This window comes from Oncorhynchus keta, chromosome 19 (assembly GCF_023373465.1).
Source record: "Oncorhynchus keta strain PuntledgeMale-10-30-2019 chromosome 19, Oket_V2, whole genome shotgun sequence".
NCBI lineage: Eukaryota > Metazoa > Chordata > Actinopteri > Salmoniformes > Salmonidae > Oncorhynchus > Oncorhynchus keta.
The window spans coordinates 48949168-48962439 of NC_068439.1; positions in this window are offsets into that span (position 1 = coordinate 48949168).

The window sequence follows — 13272 nt, forward strand, 5'->3', positions numbered from 1 at the left end:
TAGCCCACCTATCTGATGCTATCTGGTTAAAAGGTGTATGACATTATTGGCGCCCGTATCATTGAATGCAAGGGAAGCCAGCGATTATTTGGCCTCCCTTGATAATACATTTTTTTAAATAATAGCCCATTTGCATTGAGCTAAACTGAGTGAGCTCAGCTGTGAATGGTCTTGGCACACCAAAAAACAAGTGTCAATGGAAGCCAGTTTGGATTTGGTTTCACACCAATCACATCACATCAGAAGCCAAATGTCATTGAATTGTTGCATCTCGTTGTGTTGTTGTCCTCCAGTGGCTAGCTAGCTAGCTACAATCGTCCCTTTCCTAAATTAGCCATGGATGGAGATAGGGATTTGGACTTGTGATTTTACTAAGGTCTCCGTACTGGCCGGCGATTCTGATCCAACCATAAATTCATACATTCTGAAAGGATGGAGCTAGATGTAGTAGGCTAATGTTAACAAGCTGGCTTGGCGCATCGTTGCCCATGAAGGAAGTTAGGCTATCGAGCAAGCGAGGTAGCCTATGACAACAAAAACATAAAGCGTGACCGAGTCATAGACCATTTAGGCAAAGTTAAAGAGGAGGATGGGATTGGCGTTTCTCTACAAATAGGGTGAGTCAACATGTTTTATCTACCCATAAACCAGGTCAGTACTGGCATGGACAACCACAAGATGTTTAGCTTATGTTTATTGACAACTCCATTGTGTCCTCCTCCCAGAGCTAAATAGTTTTTGGTATCTTTTAGTTGTCACTCCGCATAGGTGATTAGACTGGATGTTGAAATGTTGAAGATGAAATGGTGACTGGTGCTTGCCTAGTAGTGTACCTCCAGGCTCTGAGGCCCTAGGGCACTCCATCCACCTCTGTTTTACCACTTTGTGACTTGTGGGCTAACAAACTATCCACCACCTTGGTTCTTTAGATGCACTATTGTAAAGTGGCTGTTCCAAATCAATTGTTAAATGTAAATGTAAATGTAACCACAACATGTTTAGCTTATGTTTATTGGACTAAATAGTTTTTGGTATCTTTTAGTTGTCACTGCATAGGTGATTAGAGGATGTTGAAATGTTGAAGATGAAATGGTGCTGGAGTAGTGGAGGCAGCTCCTGTTTTCTTTGTGACTTGTGGTAACTATCCTTGGTTCTAAATCAATTGTTGTCTAGTATTCCGAAAATGTCGGAAACATTAACTTGCTTGACCACGCTGTAGGTCATGTAACTGTTTGTTACACGCAATGTGTTTTGTGGACAACCAGCTGTTGCTCTCCGGTTTTGTGATGAAACAAAGGTGTGGTTACATTTATTCTGTCACTGTCTCTTCTTATTGTCTCGGCCTTAGGCCTACATATCACGGTGTCAAGGCATAGAATTGAACTAATAGGTTATAGAGCAAACAACGCAATTATCACAACACATTGGCTGTAATATACTACACATAGGTGTAGAATGATGGTGCCGATGGAGATGGCAGCATCGTGACTAGCTCTTAGAAAACTTGCAGTAGTTTGTTTTATCATGTACTATTTTTTTTACATTATTAGCTCAGGAAATGTTTTGTGTCATTACATACAGCCAGGTTGAACTATTGGATATTAGAGCGGCGGTAACTCACCAGAACTACCAGCACTACCAGAACTACCAGGAATGCTACTTCCCTGGAGCAGATCCCAGACTTTCCCCACAGCAATTTAACTTATTCCAGAGGCCGACCCAAGACTTCACCGGCGGAGGAGAGGCACTCCTCCGTATGCATGCTGACCATATTATCTCCCAAGAGAATTCTCCTCCGTCATTGCCATGGCCGTTTACATTCCGCCTCAAGCCGATGCCACAACGGCCCTCAAAGAACTTCACTGGACCTTATGCAAACTGTAAACCACATATCCTGAGGATGCATTTATTGCAGCTGGGGATTTTAACAAAGAACATTTGAGGACTAGGCTGCCGAAGTTCTATCAACATATAGTTAGTACTACTCGCGCTGCTAAGACTCTTGATCACTGCTATTCATACTTCCGGGAATGCTTACAAGGCCCTCCCCTGCCCTCCCTTCGGCAAATCTGACCACGACTCCATCTTGCTTCTCCTTTCCTATAGGCAGAAACTCAAACAGGAAGTACCCGAAGTAATATTTAATGCTGGTCTGACCAATCGGAATCCACGCTTCAGGACTGTTTTGATCACGTGGACTGGGGTATGTTCCGGGTAGCTTGCAAAAATAATCTAGACGCATACACGGATACAGTGACGGAGTTTATAAGAAAGTGTATATGAGATGTAGTACCCACTGTGACTATTAAAACCTACCCTAACCAGAAACCGTGGATAGATGTTAGCATTCCTGCGAAATTGAAAGCGCGAACCACCGCATTTAACCATGGCAAGGTGACTGGGAATGTGGCAGAATATAAACAATGTAGTTATTCACTCCGCAAGGTAATCAAATAAGCTAAACGTCTGTATAGAGATAAAATGGAGTCGCAATTCAACGGCTCAGACATGAGACAGGGTCTACAGACAATCACGGACTACAAAAGGAAAACCAGCCACGTCGCCGAGACCGATGTCTTGCTTCTGGACAGGCTAAACACATTCTTTGCACGCTTTGTGGATAACACAGTGCCACTGACGCAGCCCGCTACCAAGGACTGTGGGCTCTCTTTCTCCGTGTCTGCTGTCCCCACATGCTTCAAGATGTCCACCATTGTTCCTGTACCCAAGAAAGCAAAGATAACTGAACTTAATGACTATTGCCCAGTAGCGCTCACCTCTGTCATCATGAAGTGCTTTGAGAGAAGAGTCAAGGATCATATCACCTCTACCTTACCTGCCACCCTAGACCAACTTCAATTTGCTTACCGCCCCAATAGATCCACAGACGATGCAATTTCCATCACTCTGCACACTGCCCTATCCCATTTGGACAAGAGGAATACCTATGTAAGAATCCTGTTTATTGACTATAGCTCAACATTCAACAACATAGTACCCTCCAAGCTCATCATTAAGCTTGAGGCCTTGGATCTGAACCCCGCCTGTGCAACTGGGTCCTGGACTTCCTGAAGGGCCGCCCCCAGGTGGTGAAGGTAGGAAACATCACCTCCACTCAGCTGATCCTCAACACTGGGGACCTACATGGGTGTGTGCTCAGCCCCATAATGTACTCCCTGTTCACCCATGACTGCATGGCCAAGCACACCTCCAACTCAATCATCAAGTTTGCAGATGACACGACAGTAGTAGGCTTGATTACCAACGATGATGAGACAGCCTACAGGGAGGAGGTGAGGGCTCTGGGAGTGTGGTGCCTGCAAAGCAACCTCTCACTCAACGTCAACAAAACAAAGGAGATGATCGTGGACTTCAGGAAACAGCAGCGCATGCACCCCCCTATCTACATCGAGGGGACCGCAGTAGAGAAGGTAGAAAGCTTCAAGTTTCTTGGCCTACACATCACTGACAAACTGAAATGGACCACCCACACAGACAGTGTGGTGATGAAAGATCAACAGAGCCTCTTCAACCTCAGGAAGCGACAGAAATGTGTGTATACATATATATACTGTATATATTGTACATACTGTACACACAATGTCCAAGTCTTTCAAGAATTAAACATGATCAAATAGGCAAATAAATACATGTCGTTGTTTTTTACTTCCATGATAAATACCTATATTCCTTTCGCACCCCTCTCTCTATTCCCCTTCCCGCCCAAACAAATTATTATAATCAATGAATTCCAAATGGTAGGAAGACCAACACCCAAATGCTTGGTGGGTAATGGGTTCGCAATCCCCTTCAACAGTACATTCGCACACTCCTCTCCTATAAACCAATCTAAAGGCTAACATCCTGGGGTCGCCTCTTCACTGTTGACGTCGAGACAGGTGTTTACGGTTACTATTTAATGAAGCTGCCTGTTGAGGACTTGTGAGGCGTCTGTTTCTCAAACTAGACACTCTAATGTACTTGTCCTCTTGCTCAGTTCTGCACCGGGGCCTCCCACTCCTCTTTCTATTCTGGTTAGAGACAGTTTGCGCTGTTCTATGAAGGTGAGTAATATACAGCGTTCCACAAAATCTTCAGTTTCTTGGCAATTTCTCGCATGGAATAGCCTTAATTTCTCAGAATAAGATTAAACTGACGAGTTTTAGCAGAAAATGTTTTGTTTCTGGCCATTTTCAGCCTGTAAACGAACCCACAAATGCTGAAGCTCCAGATACTCAACTAGTCTAAAGATGGACAGTTTTATTGATTCTTTAATCTGGACAACAGTTTTTAGCTGTGCTAACATAATTGCAAATTAACACAACGTGCCATTGGAACACAGGAGTGATGGTTGCTGATAATGGGCCTCTGAACGAACGCCTGTGTAGATGTTCCATAATAGTTCTACAATAGTAGATGTTCTACAATAGTCATTTACAACATTAACAATGTCTAAAATGTATTTCTGATCAATTTGATGTTTTTTTTTAATGAACAAAAAATGTGTTTCTCTTTCAAAAACAAGGACATTTCTAAGTGACCCCAAACTTTTGAATGGTAGTGTATATATATAGATATATAATACCAGTCAAAAGTTTGGACACACCTACTCATTCAAGGGTTTTTATTTATTTTTACTATAATAGCAAAGACATCAAAACTATGAAATAGCACATGGAATCATGTAGTAACCAAAAAAGTGTTTATACAAATTGAAATATATTTTATATTTTATATTATTCAAAGTAAACACCCTTTGTCTTGATGACAGCTTTGGATACTATTGGTATTCTCTTAACCAGCTTCATGAGGTAGTCACCTGGAATGCATTTCAATTAACAGGTATGCCTTGTTAAAAGTTAATTTGTGGAATTTATTTTCTTCTTAATGCGTTTGAGCCATTCAGTTTTGTTGTGATAAGGTAGGGGTGGTATACAGAAGATAGCTCTATTTGGTAAAAGACCAAGTCCATATTATGTCAAGAACAGCTCAAATAAGCAAAGAGTAATGACAGTCCATCATTACTTTAAGACATGAAGGTCAGTCAATCCGGAACATTTCATATAAGTACAGTCACAAAAACCATCAAGCGCTATAATGAAACTGGATCTCATGAGGACCGCCACAGGAAAGGAAAACCCAGAGTTACCTCTGCTGCAGAGGATAAGTTCATTAGTGTTACCAGCCAAATTGCAGTTCAAATAAATGCTTCACAGAGGTCAAGTAACAGACGCATCTCAACATCAACTTTTCAGAGGAGACTGCGTGAATCTGGCCTTCATGGTTTAATTGCTGCAAAGAAACCACTACTAAAGGACACCAATAAGAAAAAGAGACTTGCTTGGGCCAAGAAACACGAGCAATGGAAATTAGGCCAGTGGAAATCTGTCCTTTGGTCTGATGAGTCCAAATTTGAGATTTTGTGTCTTTGTGAGACCCAGAGTAGGTGAACGGATGATCTCCACATGTGTGGTTCCCACCGTGAAGCATGGAGGAGGCGGTGTGATGGTTTGGGGGTGCCTTGGTGGTGCCTTGGTGGTGATTTATTTAGAATTCAAGGCACACTTAACCAGCACTCACAAACTTCTACAGATGCACAATCGAGAGCATCCTGGCGGGCTGTATCACCGCCTGGTACGGCAACTGCTCCGCCCTCAACCGTAAGGCTCTCCAGAGGGTAGTGAGGTCTGCACAACGCATCACCGGGGGCAAACTACCTGCCCTCCAGGACACCTACACCACCCGATGTTACAGGAAGGCCATAAAGATCATCAAGGACATCAACCACCCGAGCCACTGCCTGTTCACCCCGCTATCATCCAGAAGGCGAGGTCAGTACAGGTGCATCAAAGCTGGGACCGAGAGACTGAAAAACAGCTTCTATCTCAAGGCCATTAGACTGTTAAACAGCCACCACTAACATTGAGTGGCTGCTGCCAACACACTGTCCCAACTCCAGCCACTTTAACAATGGGAATTGATGGGAAATGATGTAAATATATCACTAGCCACTTTAAACAATGCTACCTTATATAATGTTACTTACCCTACATTATTAATCTCATATGCATACGTATATACTGTACTCTATATCATCGACTGCATCCTTATGTAATACATGTATCACTAGCCACTTTAACTATGCCACTTTGTTTACTTTGTCTACATACTCATCTCATATGTATATACTGTACTCGATAGCATCTACTGTATGCTGCCCTGTACCATCACTCATTCATATATCCTTATGTACATATTCTTTATCCCCTTACACTGTGTATAAGACAGTAGTTTTGGAATTGTTAGTTAGATTACTTGTTGGTTATCACTGCATTGTCGGAACTAGAAGCACAAGCATTTCGCTACACTCGCATTAACATCTGCTAACCATGTGTATGTGACAAATAAAATTTGATTTGATTTGCATGGCTATCACAGCATTCTGCAGCGATTCGCCATCCTATCTGGTTTGTGCTTAGTGGGACTATCATTTGTTTTTCTACAGAACAATGACCCAACACAACTCCAGGCTGTGTAAGGGCTATATGACCAAGAAGGAGAGTGATGGAGTGCTGTAGTATTAGATGACCTGGCCTCCACAATCACCCGACCTCAACCCAGTTGAGATGTTTTGGGGTGAGTTGGACCGACTGTTGGAAAAGCATTCATGAAGCTGTTTGAGAGAATGCCAAGAGCTTGCAAAGCTGTCATCTAGGCAAAGGGTGGCTACTTTGAAGAATCTCAAATCTCAAATATATTTTAATTTGTTTAACACTGTTTTGGTCACTACATGATTCCATAGGTGTTCTTTCATAGTTTTGATGTCTTCAGTATTATTCTACAATGTGAAATAGTAAAGAAAATGAATTGTAAAAATAAAGAATAACCCTTGAATAGTAGGTGTGTCCAAACTTTTTTTGTATAATTGTTGGTTTTGTCTGTATGGAAAATGTCAAATGAAATGTTGGAAAGAAAAGAAGGTGTTCCTAATGTTCTATACACTCAGGCAAGAAAGGGTTGCATTCAATTGTCACTCTCTGTTTCACACAACAAGCTTCCATTCCCCCTGTCACAAGAGGATTTCTGGCTGATTTAAGAATAAATTGTCCACCCTTTTATGGTTTGTTACTTTATTTGGCACTTATAGTCACTTACTATAGTAATTTTTGACTTAAAGTTTTTTATGAAGTTGAACATGTCTTCTTTGTTTACCAAGTTACTTCTCAGTAGGCCCCGAATTGGTGGAACGACCCAGAACCTTCTTTAGTAAAGTGTTCTTTAATGTCGTCCAAAGAACCAAAAGGTTCTCAATCAAACCCCAAACAATCATTTTTTTCTAAGTGTGCAAGTGGCCAATGCACTGCACCACAAGAAGACTAAACATGGTGCACCTCAGGATTTCTCAACCTTTTTTTAACCTCAAGGTCCAATTTGTGATTGGGCACGGTGAGGCAGGAATGCTGTTGAGCACCATTCTTTCTTTGGTCCAGTCATTCTCTGGTCTCCGTGAGGTTTCTTAGCCCTTGGTCTGCCCTTGTCTGACGTTGTAACCTGGTTACCAATGTACAGTATTTGTGTTTCTGCTTGCCACCATACCAAAATCCTTTTAAATCAGAAGTTGTTGTTAATCGACCAACCCGGTTAAATAGTGTAAATAAGTTGAATTAAAAGTAGTTTGATGTTGTCGCACCTTTGCAGATACAGATGTTGATACCAGAATACTAACCATATGGGTTTTGATAGAATCGTTGACCTCTTGATGCTTTTCTTTAGCCTCCATAAGGCCACGCACACACACACACACACACACACACACACACACACACACACACACACACACACACACACACACACACACACACACACACACACACACACACACACACACACACACACACACACACACACACACACACACACACAGAGTGCTGGACATCTGGTGTGTGTGATAAGCAAGAAACACAGTAAGTATTAAAGAGAGATCTGTAAGAGGAGAAGAAAGACGATCAAATAACCTCTGATGACAGAGACCCACAGATAGCAAAAATCTGACCAGAGATAAAGCTCCCTTCATCTATGTTATACAGTCAAATGCAACAGCATCTATTTCCATGCTGTTGGTTATTAGAGCAACAAAGATATTCAATAGATAAGGAGTGGGTAACCTGGATTAGATGGATTCAAACACGTCCAAGACAGTATCTGTCCTGGGCTGGGTTAAGGAATGAAGAGCCATCTTAGCCTACACTTTCTATCATCGTTTTGGACGAATACCATAGTTCCACCTCCAATACCGCCAAAAGATCCGCAGACATCTGCATTGTCAGATGTCTGCCAATGCGAGTTAACGTTAGATCTGATTGAATCAAGACCCCAGTAGGAATACCGTGCCGTTGAGGAGAAATAATTGTCTTTTCAAACCCCGTAATCAGCTGACAATCAGATAAGAAGACGGGCTGTAGCCAAGTGAACATATGACAGGAAACAACACAATCTCTCATTAGATGATACATTCTCAGTATGGGTGAGCCTCATATGTCAGTATTTGTTGCTTTACTAAAAAAGTATGTTCTAAATAGTATGTAGTACAATACTTACACAGTACCCACTGGGCACAGACGCCAATTAAACGTCAATTCCATGTTGGTTCTACTTCATTTCATTGAAATGGCGTAGAAATGACATGCAAACAACATTTATTGAAAGGATGTGGAAACAACGTTGATTCAACCAGTGTGTGCCCAGTGGGTATGTCATTTTAGTAAATAGTAGGCAAGACGGGGTGTGTGTCAACCCCACAGCATAGCATGTCACAGTAAACTGAGTCTTTGTGCTGAAAGGAGACCGACAGACAAATACACACACACACACACACACACAGACACACACATACATGTACGCACGCATGCGTAATCCCACTGAAAACAACTGTGACAATACTGCAGTGTCACCATGACAACTCGGCTCTGACTGGAACCATAGAGAACATAGAGATTTTTCTTAATGAATGAAAACCACACACACACACACACACACACACACACACACACACACACACACACACACACACACACTACTCAATAGTCACAGCAAAAGTCTGCACATGGTTACAGAACTCCCTCTGATAGCTTCACGAGTAATGTAATCTCGGAAACCCAGAAATAAAATATTGCGTAATTACGTCAGCTGCTCGATTCAATTCCGATGGAGATGTGATAGAAAAGATACTAGCGTGAGGAGCGGAAGGAAGTAGGGCAGGAGTTACACCCTCCTCGCTCTGAAAGTTTTGTCAAGTCTATGGATCAAATGTCAACTCCCCTTCCGAAATTTGAACGACGCGAACACCTGCAGAATTGAGATTTGTCCAAATAATCAGTGACGAAAAATCTGCACACTGGAACATAAGTCCTTTGTTAGTTCCTTGTAACACCATTTATGTGACGTGCGTCTGTCCAGGAGAGATTATGCGTACTCCCCTGCCCCTATTAAACACACAGTTATGATATAGAAATGTTATATTGGCATATATGACATTTTATCACTGGAGCCTGTTTCACTAATCACAGAGGTGATAGAATAGAGGAGCTGGTCTATGTATGTATGGTCTATGTATGGTATGGTCTATGTATGGTATGGTCTATGTATGTATGGTCTATGTATGGTATGGTCTATGTATGTATGGTCTATGTAAGTATGGTCTATGTATGGTATGGTCTATGTATGTATGGTCTATGTATGTATGGTCTATGTATGTATGGTCTATGTATGGTATGGTCTATGTATGTATGGTCTATGTATGTATGGTCTATGTATGTATGGTCTATGTATGGTATGGTCTATGTATGGTATATGTATGGTATATGTATGGTATGGTCTATGTATGGTATGGTCTATGTATGTATGGTCTATGTATGTATGGTCTATGTATGGTATGGTCTATGTTTGGTATAGTCTATGTATGTATGGTCTATGTATGGTATGGTCTATGTATGTATGGTCTATGTATGGTCTATGTATGTATGGTCTATGTATGGTATGGTCTATGTATGGTATGGTCTATGTATGCATGGTCTATGTATGGTCTATGTATGGTATGGTCTATGTATGGTATGGTCTATGTATGTATGGTCTATGTATGGTATGGTCTATGTATGTATGGTCTATGTATGTATGGTCTATGTATGTATGGTCTATGTATGGTATGGTCTATGTATGGTATGGTCTATGTATGGTATGGTCTATGTATGTATGGTCTATGTATGTATGGTCTATGTATGGTATGGTCTATGTATGTATGGTCTATGTATGTATGGTCTACGTATGTATGTTCTATGTATGTATGGTCTATGTATGGTATGGTCTATGTATGGTATGGTCTATGTATGTATGGTCTATGTATGTATGGTCATGTATGTATTGTCTATGTATGGTATGGTCTATGTATGTATGGTCTATGTATGGTATGGTCTATGTATGGTATGGTCTATGTATGGTATACTCTATGTATGTATGTATGGTCTATGTATGTATGGTCTATGTATGTATGGTCTATGTATGGTATGGTCTATGTATGGTATGGTCTATGTATGTATGGTCTATGTATGTATGGTCTATGTATGGTATGGTCTATGTATGTATGGTCTATGTATGTATGGTCTATGTATGGTATGGTCTATGTATGGTATGGTCTATGTATGTATGGTCTATGTATGTATGGTCTATGTATGGTATGGTCTATGTATGGTATAGTCTATGTATGTATGGTCTATGTATGTATGGTCTATGTATGTATGGTCTCTGTATGGTATGGTCTATGTATGTATGGTCTATGCATGTAGGGTCTATGTATGTATGGTCTATGTATGGTATGGTCTATGTATGGTATAGTCTATGTATGTATGGTCTATGCATGTAGGGTCTATGTATGGTATGGTCTATGTATGTATGTATGTATGTATGTATGTATGTATGTATGTATGTATGTATGTATGTATGTATGTATGTATGTATGTATGTATGTATGTATGTATGTATGTATGTATGTATGTATGTATGTATGTATGTATGTATGTATTGTCTATGTATGGTATGGTCTATGTATATATGGTCTATGTATGGTATGGTCTATGTATGTATGGTCTATGTATGTATGGTCTATGTATGTATGGTCTATGTATGGTATATGTATGGTATGGTCTATGTATGTATGGTCTATGTATGTATGGTCTATGTATGGTATGGTCTATGTATGTATGGTCTATGTATGTATGGTCTATGTATGTATGGTCTATGTATGTATGGTCTATGTATGTATGGTCTATGTATGTATGGTCTATGTATGTATGGTCTATGTATGGTATGGTCTATGTATGTATGGTCTATGTATGTATGGTTTATGTATGTATGGTCTATGTATGTATGGTCTATGTATGTATGGTCTATGTATGGTATGGTCTATGTATGTATGGTCTATGTATGTATGGTCTATGTATGGTATGGTCTATGTATGTATGGTCTATGTATGTATGGTCATGTATGTATTGTCTATGTATATGTGGTATTGTGCAGGTATGACACCTCTGTGACCGTGACTCTCATTCCTCTTTGTGGGCTCAGATTGGATTTGGGCTGTGTTGGTTTGAGCACTGCAGCACAGCATACCTGCCAGCTTTATAGAGCTGATTTGATATGGGGCTCAGCAAGCTAATGTGGAAAAGATTGCCGTCTAACACCGATGCCACATTCTCAGGGTGACCCATCCTAATAGCACAGGTATTACTGCCGTTCACGCACGCACGCACGCACCACGCACGCACGCATGCACACATAAACAAACAAACACACACACACACACACACACACACACACACACACACACACACACACACACACACACACACACACACACACACACACACACACACACACACACACACACACACACACACACACACACACACACACACACACACACACACACACACAGGCCTATTGTGCCTCTCTATTAATGGATGTGGAATGTGTTATCCATAATCTTCCAGTCCACATGAGATGTCCACATACTGAATAGATAAAACAATTGGACAGATCATTTATTATACCAGATAAAATGTCAGGTTGTAGAATGATGAGACTACTGCCTCTCTGTTCTGACGGTAATGTCTGCCTGTGGATATAATCGTGTGGTTTGATATGTCTTCGTCACAGAGTCGGAATCCTATTTGAAGTGTGTTCCTGTAAGTGTGTCTCTGGATCAAATGGAATGAAGGTTCAGCTGGCTGCCTCGTCACTGTCCTCTTTTACTGACAGTCAAATAGCCTACCCGCTGCTGTGTTTTAGCATACATCCAGTAGAGACACATTTTCTTTCTTTCTGTTTTTCTTTCTCTCGCTCTCCATATTTGGTTTCCATCATGAGGTAAATCAAGGCATAACAGGTTTAATTGGACAGCTCATCCAAGATGGCGCCAGGGGGGAAAATGAAGGTCTTAGCTGTGATCAGCCGAGTAGAAAGGAATGTTCTGTAGGTTAGCACTCTGTCCTCAAGCTGCCTCAGGCTTAAAAAAAACTGGAACTGTAAATACTGGCTTCCTCTGTTCACACACAGGGAGATACCTGCATGGGCTGTGTTTCATTCCAAAACATGGTCCCCTTCTCTAGCCACTGGGCACTGACGTCAATTCAATGTCGATTCCACATTGGTTCAACGTAATTTCATTGAAATGACATGGAAACAACGTTGATTCAACCAGTGTGTGCCCAGTGGGTATGGCTTCGTTCATTCCCTTCGTCAGCAAAACGCAAGGACCCTTATAGGCAATGAATGCTATGAAATAGAATTCAGCTATACACAGGTAGTTTGTGTTTCCTCTTCCTTGTTCACTCACCGTTCCAAATCCGATTGCTATGGAAGAAATATGGCAGAGTTAATTGGTTGGAACAATTGCTGCACATTTTCTGTCTCTAACGTGACTGTTTATTTGAGAAGCAGTTGTGTATTTGAAAGCCAGTCCATCTGAGCTGTTGTGTCAACAAGCAGAATGAAGCGGTGCAGTCTGGTGTTGCCAAAGGACAATTTGGGATTATTTTTGTTCAGGACGAGTCTTTTCTTTTTTGTCAATAACCCAGTGAACGGATGAAAGGATGACCAGAGAACCACTGTTAATTCACTCGGCTGGTTATACAAGAGTTGGACTGTTGCCACGTTATGCAACTCGAGGATGGGTGAACCGAACAGCGGGGTTAACCAGAGCCCGCAACACCCCTCTGTGTG